At 38.5% G+C, this 12380-nt stretch overlaps 1 protein-coding gene across 1 annotated transcript in view; it reads right to left on the reverse strand.

The window, feature by feature from the left end:
• Positions 1 to 12380, reverse strand: part of LOC150081713 (uncharacterized) — a 157957-nt gene that overhangs the window by 68300 nt on the left and 77277 nt on the right. The window lies entirely within an intron of this gene.

Here is a 12380-nt window from a genome sequence, read left to right on the forward strand (position 1 = left end):
GGATTTTTCATATTGTTGATTACACTCAAATTTGTTATTTCTAAAAACGTAAAGAAAATTTGAAAAATCAGTTATTTACAGGACAAAAAAGATAGTCTCTGTTCAAGTTCAAGGCAGATATATTTCTATGGCGCTCTCCTTCGCCAACAGGAACACGTTAATAAGAATTCTATTCAAGGTTTTGTGGGGTTTTAGGCGCATCAGCAACTTAAGCCATATTGCGCTGTATATAATGTAGTCGACTTGCTGTTTGCGACGGAAAACCCGAGTTTCCTGGAGGAAAAACCGTGCTACCCTAGCGTGAGACCAATTAACTCAGCCACATTGTGAAAAAGACCCATAAAAGATCCTCAAATCATTGACGGGATTCGAACTCAGGTCTTTTCCATCCGGCGTAGGGAGGACGGAGCCTTTCACTGTCTATATCTATCACGAAGACTTACCGTAGTGTTATACCATCATTAAATACCACTTCTTGTTAAAGGTATAATTGCCATTCCCTTATCATGTGATGCCACCGCTCTGGCATGTCTTGATGGTAGTTATCATCTCCTCAGAGATCTACCATGAACTACACCCTCGCTTAAAGAGGTCTAGGTTCGATTTCTTCGGAGACTGGAAGAATTCTTAAAGTCCTGTCCTATCGGGACTGTAGTTATCCCATCTCAAGCGAAAGGAGTCTTTCACGGCTGCTAGTTATTCCGTGATTTTAGCGTGCACTTAGAATTAGCTCTTGGGCACATATTGTACATAATACAATTGTACACATTGTACATAACATAATGTATTGTACACAACACAACCGTATGAATTCGGACTGTAACATTACTCATGAACTGGTGCATTATGGCCCTAGTTGTCGATGTCCGGAATATTTCAAAAACAAGGACAATTCAGAAAATTAAAAGCAGTTAAAAATGAACACAGTAAGTGCGAGTTTTTTTGCCTATCTTACGAGACTACACTGCTATTATCTGCTGTTTTTAGGTAAAGCATATGAGAATATAAGAAAATATGAGCACAGGAGTTTCATTTACTACCAATACAGGCTGATTAAGACCTTGCTGGTCGTGACGTGCCAAGTGTAAATTTTTGTTTATACAACTGCAATACTGAGATCAGCCTACCAGTGTACAAGGTTTAACAATAAGGTCCAGGACTGAGTCCATTTCTTCACACATGTTATGCACGTAGAACTATTATACAACGAGCGGCGACAGCTGGGATACGAGACTTCTTCATTGTACATGGTCATTTGCATATCGTAAGTTGCTGGCACACAGTCGTGTTACAGTTGTTATTCAATGTGTTCAATATGTGACGTGATGCGACAAAGAATGAACACTAGTTATATTGGAGAAAGTTGAAGTTCAAAAGTCAATATGCTCCGAGTGATTTGTAGATTTGGGATAACGATAGAGGTAACTGAAGAATTTCACAGAATGGGATAAAGTGATTTGAAGTTAGAGGAGATTCTAAATTAGGAACTCTCTGACAAGTTATATCAGAGCGGACATATGTGCAAGTAGCACCCATCTTTGAAGCGAAAGGAACAGAGCCGTGTAAAAGTAGATGCGCTGTTTGCGACATACCTGGGTCTCAACAAGAAACGGCCCCCAAAACTTTTCTAAAAATAAAGAAAGAAACGTTTTGGGAGCCTCATAACAAAAGAAAGGGTTCCTCAAAGCCAACCGAATGTACCCAGTTCCGCGAATACCATTTCACTTTCCTGGAAAGCAATCATAGAATGAGTAATTAGGGCTGGTTTGTTGTTGTTGTTGTTGGGTATATCAGCAATTTAGGCCATATTGCACCATATATAAATTGCGTGTGTTTTGTGCCCGATTTGCTGTTTGCTGAACGAAAAATCCGAGCTTCTGGGAGAAAAAAACATTCTGCCCTCCCCTTATACCGACTAAATCAGCCATTGTGTTAAAGATTCGGATGTGCTTCTTCTTGGACATGAGTTATTTTAATAATCAATATTGCTCTTCGAATTTTTTGTCATAATTTCAGTACTGATAGCACCACCGATAATACTAAAGTCAGTGTAATAGAAATATTTGAGAATTATGTCTATCGTATTATGATGAATCGATAGGTTGAAGGTTATACGGACAGTTTTTTCCCATTGATCGAAAAATTTGCCTTAATCATTTGAAACTCTGCAATTATCATCTCTCTATGAGTTATCTTAGTTAACTTATTTTATGATATAATGATTGTTCTTGTATGATGAAATGGTTCAAGGAACACAACAAAAATAATCCTGGAGAGTACGTCACGTTTTCAGCTGTAACCATATTGTTGTTTCCGTTGTAAATTTTTTAAATAATATTGACAGAATTAAATTAGGCAAACAGTTGTAGAAAGGTAGATGTTTGTCCACTCAGTGCAGCATATTCAGAATTTACATTAGGTGAATCATTATTTCTGACCATCGATTTATACGATCTTTTGTAAGATATTAATTGACTTTGGAAGTTCACACCAGCGGGTTCATATTTCTTACTTGTCATCCGATTAAAATGAATTCATAAGTTTGTTTCCAATACACGATTTAGAAACATGGTCCCACAATTTCTAATACATTAGAAATCGTGGGACCATGTGTGGGACCATAAAAATAAAAATAGGAACATATTACAATTGTACGTTCTCATTCTTATTATGATTTCAACTACGGAACTTTTGACATTTGTTTTGTTTAATTGATGCACGATACAGGTTTCCACCTAAATACTGAGAAGAAACTAAACCAGTTTATCATGTTTCTGCTTCCACTAACAACCCTAAATCACACACATTAAATCCGCCCGAATGTATTTCAATTAATACATTTCAGCAACAACAACCAAAATAAGATTGACTCTCTATAATAACAGTTATTCACCCAGCAATCAAAAGGATAGTAATGCTAAAGGCAACTGTCCTTCCTCAATTTGAATGTATGTCCCCTCATGTGTGTGGTCTGAGCAAGAGGAAGAACCCATTAGCTTTTAACTTGCTCAATCCATTCAAATCCTTAAACAACTCAATCAGATCACCTCGCGGGTACATAGCCTTGATAAGAGTACTCCTTTGTTCTCCAATCTCGTCGCCCTTCTCTGTACTCTTTCCAACAGCTCCACATCCTCCCTAAATTGAGGCCTCCAGACCTGTATGCATTACTCAAGATCTGCCTTGATCATTGCCTTAATCACCTCTTTATCCCTGCTAGTAAAATTCCTGTATATCATTAACAAAACCCAATGAGCTGTCCTGGCAGGCTGTCTTCATTGCTCAGAGAATTTCATATCTGACTGTACAATTATCCCCCCCCCCAGGTCTTTTGACTTTTTCACTTCTCTGAGTGTAGTACCACACAGTTGGCACGTTGCTCTGGAGTTACTGCTACCCATATGCAGTACTTTGCATTTATCAATATTAAACTTCAGTTGCCATTTCTCAACCCACCTGTCTAATTTTTCTAGATCCCGTTCCCCTTAAAAAACCAATGCTGTGTTTGAAGTATAATTGCGACTTTGTGTAGGTGATTACTTCCTGATTCCTCTTTTACCAGTGACCAGTGACGGATTCAGGATAAGGGCAGCGGGGCACATGTCCCCTGTCTTTTAAATTCGTTTAAATTCCCTTTTGTCTAAAGGGAATTTAAACCAATCGTTTAAATTCCCTTTAGACAAAAAAAAATTTTTTTTTTCAATATGAACGTAGTATTTTATCTATTTTTGCATTGTTGCCCTGCTATTTTCAACTGATGCTATTTTCAGCTGATGTGATTGCCAATCTAGTGCAGAAAATGGTGCCCCTCCTGTCATTTTTTTCTGGATCCGCCACTGGCAGTGACTGAATTATTTTCCCTTGGAACATAAGTTAAACTAACAGGTGTCACTCTTTGATCCTTTGTGAATTGGGGGTACAGGGATATTCATGTGTTATTGTGGCCGACCCCAGGGTTCCCCCCCCCATTAGTCACTATTGCACTTCTTGTGTTGAAGCTTACGCCAAAGCTGGCCATTTGTATGTAGTGTTTTGGATGTGTGGATGTGTAGGTATGCAGGTAGGAAGCGGTAACACCTTGTCACCACGTCCCACCCCCCCTCCCATCACCGCCACGTGGGCCAGAATCTACTACCATCTTGCTTGTCTATAGAAGAACAGAATTTCTGGATAGACAGAATAAAGGAAAAGGAAAGGGAATATAGTGGGAGTAATTGAGGATGTGTAAGGTAGGAAAGAATAGTAACAGCGGGGGGGTTAAGATCAAGGGACCCGCCGTAGTAAAGAGAAGTTAGGAGAAATTTATCAAAGATAAAAGAAGAGAGAGAGATAGGAGGTGGAAACAGTCTTCAGTCAAAGTGTAGCCACTTCTTGTGGCATAATCGTCCTATAATTAGGATTTGCAGAATCCTATCCTGTAATCAGGATTGGCAATCGTCAAGGATCTTCTTCAACGAACCCCTCAACTTAAGAGGTATATCCTTATCCTACTAGATACACTTCGAGGATCTATTCTTCTGGCTTCGAGGATCTATTCTTCTGACTTCGAGAACTTCTATTCTTCTGACAGATTATTTCTAATTCTCATGAAACAATGTGCCAAGGAAAAGAAGACAGTTGACATAGTTAAGCATTACTTCTTTCAAACACTAGGAAAGTAGCGACAGTCATTATGATAGGGAGAGACATGTGACTACTAATAAAGTAGTATCAAATGAAAATCCAATAAACATGTCAAATCATGGGATACAATCTCATATAACGAAGATACACTAGGAGAAGACTACAGCTTCATATCAGCAAACACATTCAGCACACCCATATAATTTATTCCAGTTCCAACTATTTCAAAATAGCAGTTCTCAGTTCCTCTGGACACTTAAATACACGTGTTGCAAACAAGTTAAAAGCATTAAATGCAGTTTGTGATTGAATCAATCAGAATTTTTCCTCCCTAGTAAGAAATCAGTGATCAATTGTAACTCATTCCTGAAGTCAGTGTAATAGTGGCACTCCAAGAAGATATGATCCACATTTTCCTAACCCCCACAAAGACAAAGTGGGGGAGGGAGACAGACCGAGTTTACAAAGCTTGCTGTTTAGACTGCCATGGCCATACAGTAAGAATGTTCCGTATAATCCAGGAGCAAACCAAAGTTCTTTCTTCCTGAATTCCCTTACGTTTGGTAAATACTCTCTTGAAACCTTTCCCAACTCTGACACAGACCAACCAGCTTGCCACTTATCAACATAAATAGCGAGCAATCTTTTCAGTTCAGTTGTTATTGGAGTACTAAAGTCAAGTTCCACATTATCAAGAGAAGTAGGATGAGCTATTTTCAAATGGTATTTCAAATACCTATATTGGACTTCATATTGAATTGGCATCCTGCCTGTCAGGACCTGCAAAGCCATATTAGAAATCGTCCTACAAGCTCTCATCATTATTAAGAGGGCAGCACGCTGTGCCTACAAAAGCTGTTTAGTTACTACACACTAGGTTGCTCTATATTCCCAGGCGCCGGCACCATAAGTGATAATTGACAAGAATACTCAGTTGTAGTATAATCTCAAAGAGTGACCCTTAAGGCCCCAGTCTTGTCTGGTGACTTGTCTCAGCCTGGAAAGTAATAACTTGCAGTTTTTCCTTAATATATCATGCATGAGGTATGAAGCTAAGATCATCATCCAAAATGATTCCCAAGTATTTTGTAGTTGGGTTATATTTAATAGCTTGTCCCTTATATCTAATTCGAGGAGGATGCCCTTTGTCTAACCTACCGTTCAGCAACATTTGAGACGTTTTACTAGTAGATACTTAGAGTTGATGATCATCTGCCCCACAGCAAGTTCTTGTAGGACCCTATTGACTACCTCTTCAAGAGACTTCCTGGAATTTCCTTTGACTAATATGGTCAGATCATCTGCGTCTACGATCATAGATATCGCCTCAAAACGTTTGTTCATCCTGGAGTCGAAAACTAAATTTCAACACAGGGGTCCCAGGATGGACCCCTGTGGGCAACCTCTGGTGACATTCCTTGAAATCTGATTAGAATCACTCCTAACAATCAGTGAACGCTGCGAGAAGTAGTTGGATAACAGGCTGTATAGTGGTTTAGAAAGTTTGGCCTCCCGGAACCTCTCCAGGGCAGTTTGCCATCCTTTGTTACATCCCGCGGTGATGTAAGAAACTGACTGATGAATTGTTATTATTATAAAATCTTTTTCTCCTTTATGAGTTTTTTTCTGCCCCATGATGGGAACTGGTACCAAGTGGATGGGGGATTGGTTGTGCCTGGTTATTATTATTATTGTTATTACTGTTTGTCGACGCACTCTCACATTACCCTTTAGGTGTTCGAATAGTGGCTTCCTGGAGTTCCATGTGACACGATGATCGGGATGATCATTACCTTTTCCACATGCCACATCTTTGACTCTCAGTCTTAGGCCTGGAGTCCCCCTCCTTTTATATGTTCTGTATTGATTGGTTTCCTAATATTGATAATATACTCTGTGTGTGGAACATGTTAGAAACGCTGATATTATAACGTGTAAATCAGTTTGCTTTACAGAGTAATAAAATGCACGAATATAGCGAAGTCCATGTATATATATACATATTCGTGGCTAGAGCAAACCACTTTGAAACAAGTTGATCTATTGTTTCTTCAAACCATTCACGAATTTTACATTTTTCATCTTTTTGTTGCTTCAGCATTTTATTTGCTATAATTAGTTTCCAGTATACATGTTCAATAATACTCACTGATCATCTAATTCTGTACAGTTCTGATTTTGTTTTCTGGCTCACCCTTCAGCATGCCTTGCTGAAGTCACATTGTAAAATTACATGATATCAGCCATGTTTTCATCTCTTCAATGGAGTTCAAAGAACAGGAAAAACACACAAAAAACAGGGATAATAACATGGCATATCAATTTTTTTCTATCTGTTTTTTTTTCTGTATGCATTCTGAAGAATTTTCTTTAGAAATATCACGAAGGATCTTGAAAAAGCTAATTATGGATTATCGCCACTTCTTCATAGATATAAACTTATTGTAAAGCAATGTTGGCTATATAATATGAAGTTTCCTTGTCTTTTCATCGAATTTTGACTCTAATAAATAATGATAAAACTGTATCACAAGATTAGAAAACAAACATAAAGTTTGCGTATTGGATCGGTAGTATATTTGGATTAAATTAAGCTTTGTTATTATTATTTTTTCCTCACCAGAGAGTGCCGATGTAGTCAGAACCACGTTGTCGTGCGTGTAAGTGAATCAGGGGTCCCAGGATGGACCCCTGATTCACTTACACTGTCGCTGTTGTTATTTTATCAGATTTTCAGTGAAAAATCATAAAAGTTACTGAATACTAAAAGGGCCTTTCTATTATTTAAGACTCGAGAGGTAAACGACTGCATGTCTGTAAAAGTGAACACATTTGTACAAATATTGATAAAAGGACATATCTAGTTTCCGTTCGCCATATTAGCCCGTTTCCTTTCCCTCATTAATCCAAATAATAGAAATCGGGATATTTGGATCAAATGGAGCAGGTTACGTTTTTTCTTTCTTTTTTTTTTTTTCAAATATGATGATGTAATTTATACTTCTAAAGAATTTGTTGATGGTAATGATAAAAGTAACTGTAAATTTAAACTGTTATTTCTGTAATAGAAGCGTTGAATGTACGATAGTTTTAATAATGTTGAATATTGAGAAAGAAACAGAAAACATCATAAGCAGGCAAAAGAGAAAAAATGTAATATTTCACGATTTTCAAAAGTCAGTGAAACTATATTTTGTGACGTGCTCGTTTTAAGCTTGGAGAGGGACATAACACTTAGAACTGCAAGCATGGCCGCGTCCCGGGCACAGAACCGGCCCCAAAATTTGGGGGGGGGGCCTTGTTCAAGAATTACTTGAGGGGCCTGGGGTCCTGTAACGGGGTGTTTTTATAGGCTCCTCGGTAGAAATGCGGAAAAGACGCGGATGATATTATTATTTAGATCATTTGAGCGCGGGGCCGGCGTGGGGCCGTAGGGCCGGCCCCACAATATTAAAAATTGAGTCGCGGGTTGAAGGCCGCTGTGAAAAGTCCCCGTAAAAGAACAAATAAAAGGAAATCCGACCATCTGACATCCCTAGAGAATATTAACATAACTGGCATATTAACAAAACTGGCATTTGATGAATTCCCGATGGATTTCCCGTGTCCTCTCATATCATAAGTAGATGAACGTTCCTTCATTGCTGAAATATATTTACCATCATCATCTGCTGATAAAAAACAAGGCATCCTTTTTAAATAGTTCATTTTGCAGAAACTTTCTTCTGTTGTGCGCTTCCTCCATTATTTTTGTGGCTTTGATCGTTTTCTTTTCTTTTTTTTTTGTCTCAATGTTTCGAGTAGTGCAAGGAGACAGTTTTAATCCAGTACATAATAATTCCAGAAACTGCTTCCAGCTAATAGGCCTTTAATGAGAAGATTTAACCGTCTCGGTAATGCTGTTAGAGAATAAATAAATCGTCTTCGGTAATGTCATCTATTTCGTTTCTGGGTTCTTCACGCTAAATACAGCCTGAATTAGTGCTTCCAAACTTTTTGCCCTCTCAACACATCACCTGTTAGTCACTTAGCCAGATCGAAATATCGGGTCTTTCATCATTTCCCTAGACAATTACACTCTCAAGGACGTTTATAAATTTTTTAAAGCGCGCTAAAGCTAGTGAAAATACAAAATTCGACATCCAATCTCTAACTGAATCTAGCAATTAGTCTGAAAGTCCTGCAGAAGATCAGTGTACCGCGGCATACGGGAGAAAGAGAAGAGAAGCTTCTAGGAGAAACAGAAAAGTGAATTATCACTCGCCATTTTCCACATCCCAGCCTACCGAATTTCAGCAGACTTTTGACTATGGGGACATCTGAAACAGCGTGTTTATAGTGTTTGAAAGATGCAGTCTAAGGAGGTAATGAACATTCCTTGAGAAATGTTAGAGTAGTTAATGACCAGTGCCAAGCAATGCTTCTTCCGGACAGACTTCAGGAATGGTCAGAAACGTCGCAGCTCTGTTGTAATGGAGAAAAATTATAGATCTTAACACGTGGAGATCAGCAACCCCAAAATAACTTACATTTTCGTGGAGTTGAATTAAAAACAATAGAAATAAGAAATTTGGGAGTTACGATATGGTGGCACATGACGTTCTCTGAACAGACGGCAAGGAATACCCATGGTGTCCTGTATATGATATATCGAACATTTGCTTGTAGAGATAGGATGGTCGTTATCCCTCTGTATAAAGTAATTATATAACTGAAACACTGTGATCACTTTACACCGAGCCGAAAAAAAAGACATCGAGCTTCTTGTAAGGGTTCAAGGATGGGCAACTCTTCTAGTGAGATCGGCGAATGGCCACTCATATGAGGAAAGACTTTGAAATGTGGGCTACAGAGCTTGGTACCTAGCCATCTTACAGGAGACCTAATTGAGTTATTTTAAGGGTCTTGACGGTGTTGAACTTTCGTTCAGGTGCAGTCCTACATAAGATACGATACATGTCTATTTTAAGGGTCTTAGAGGACATCGTAAAATTTTGACTGTTATAAATTATTCCAGAACTGGGGACCATAAATTCAAATTAAATATTTCTTTTCTTAATGCGGGTTGATTTTATTTATACATTTAGTATAAATAATTCAACTATCAGTTTCTATTGTCCACACACTTTGTGGACAGCAGAAAATTCACACACGAAACGGCGACACCGCTACATGATCATATTTAATTTCTGGAGTATAATGTCGCGAAAAGCGATAAACTTTTAGGAATTATTTAAACGATGTTTCCTTCTAATAGGAGTACCGCTACATGCACTGCTCATCTGTTTTATGCTGTTCCGTAACATATTTAACGATATTAATTTCAAAAAGGTTTGACTGTGGAGACGACCAGATAGTATGCATTCTCACTATACCCTCGCGTTATCAGTGAAATAGCGTTGCTGTCATGTCACACAGTGTGAAAAAGGTTGGTTCGATCCATCGCCAGACGGTGCAGTGAATACATTTTGTCGCAATAGAGCGGAAATTATAGAAGACAATTCAGTAGAACAACGAAGTATCTATAGAAAAGTAGAACCCATGGAAGTATCTATAGAAAAGGCATGCAGCAGACACAGAAGGTCTATGAGACACAGAGTGGAGAGCCTCCGTTAGAGTTGAGTCATTTATTAACCTAACTGTCCCCTTTTGAATGAAATCTAGAAGCCTGAGAGAGGTTTTCGGGGAACTACTTTCGGGTAACAATATTCCATGGTAGGGCGGATTAATTTGAAGCGAAAGGATTAATACAGCGAATAATTAGGAAACTGAGATGAGCAGTGGTTGAATCGCCCTTTAATTGGAATTCTGTCAGAAAACGTATGTGAGGTTTGGCAGACTATAAGTCGAAATGGACATCATTGAGATTGCAACTGAGACCACATATATTTGTGAAATGAAGGTAGAAGTGTTTGTGGGTTTCGATCTTTTCGCACATAAATTTATTCTATTAGTCTGACAATTCATGATATATCAATAGTAAGAAAAGGAAGGAAGAAAATGTTGTATGAAGTAATGAAACTTTTCGATATGGCATACACACGGCAAGAATATATCTAGCTCCTTCACATAAGGTAACCTCGACAGTGTCCCCGCATATACACTACAGTACTTGGACTCCTTCCAACCACTATCTGGCAGAGAGATTATGCACTAGCTGATTCGGAAGCCACCTAGAGAATTAGTTACCAATAGGTCCGGCCCGGTGGAGTATTTAGCGGCCAGCATTCTTAGTTCCAATATTAAACTGACGTACTGAACAGTTTCTTTTTTTCTTTGACCACAGACCACACACAATTAACAGAAATATTATATACAGCGCAATATGGCCTAAGTTGCTGATGCCCGTATAATACAACAACAACAACAACAACAACGTCTTCAGGGTGCTGTTGTTGTAGGGTTTTAGGAGCATCGGCGACTAAGGCAATATTGCTTCATATATATTTTCTGAAAATTGCGAGTCTGAGGTTGATTTTTTGTTTCCTGGACGAAAAACCTGAGTTTCAGTGAGAAAAATAGCCATTCTACCCTTGCCTGAGACAGACTAACTCAGCCATATTGTAAAAAAGTCCATAAAAATTCTTCACGGGACTCGAACTTAAGTCTTTTCCACTCAATGTGGGAAGGACGGCGATTCTACCCACGAGGGCGTCCAGGGTATAAAATTAGTATATAGTATCAAGTATAAACTTCTCTAGTATAAATGGTTGATCCAGAGACTTTGAAATGTACCCTGGCGATCTGATGGGTCACCTAACATTCGAAGACAGAACTTATTCAAGGGGGAAAGAGGCTCCGAAGACCAAACCGCAGAACGATACAGCATAGCACGCAAAAGCAGCCCTGAACATATATTACAGCCCTACCAATTCCTGCCTGATGCTCCCCACCAATTACCAATTTCCCTGAACCTTTAAAGCCTCTTCTATCGTATCAGATAAGATCTTTGCGCATTTCTTTTTAAGTAAACTCCATCCTTACCAATTAGAAACTGCCATTTGAAAAGTGTAATTTGTAATCTATTAATTTACTTTGAAGCGCAGATGTGCTGCAAGTTAGAACTTATTAATTGAAGGTTTTCCTTATCACACACAGGACTGGGATATGCCCTTCGTCTCCTCATGAGAGGGAGACAGAAAAAGTTCTATAAATTGGAGGTTTGGTTCAAAACTAATTCTAAAATCACAAAAGCCAAACATTACCTTAAGACTTCTTTATCTCTGGCTGTTTTACTTTTTTTTTTGAGGTTAAGCACAAAAACATGTCGAAAGAAAATGACGATAATTTAGATGGAAAATAATTCTCAGGTAAACTGCAACAACGTCAGTACCTAGTAATTGTGTTAGGTGCCGTCATCCTAATTATACATGCACAACCGGAAAGCAAAATTAGAAGTAGCATGAAAGGAGTAATGTAGTTTCTGCGTGTTTCTGTTTTCTTTTTATTTAAATCGTGTAATTTACGCAGAAAAAAAAACTTCAGTGGCTCCTCTTTTGAAATATCCACCGTACAAGAACACATCCTTTTCTCTTCCATAGGTTGACCATTGGGAGATGGATTCTCTTACCACGTCTTCCTTATACTGGAACCCCAAGAGTGGTATTACAGTTGTCCTCATGGTATTAAACTTTTTTAAGTGTATTCTTTCTATGATTTATAGGGTCTTTGCCAAGAGGGAAAAGACCGTCGTTATCCATCTTCACAAGGCAAGTTAAATCGCATTTGGAATTATATATTCGGGTTTGGAGACCGCA

Source organism: Mastigoproctus giganteus, chromosome 8 (genome assembly GCF_048544385.1).
Source record: "Mastigoproctus giganteus isolate SK-2022 chromosome 8, ASM4854438v1, whole genome shotgun sequence".
NCBI lineage: Eukaryota > Metazoa > Arthropoda > Arachnida > Uropygi > Thelyphonidae > Mastigoproctus > Mastigoproctus giganteus.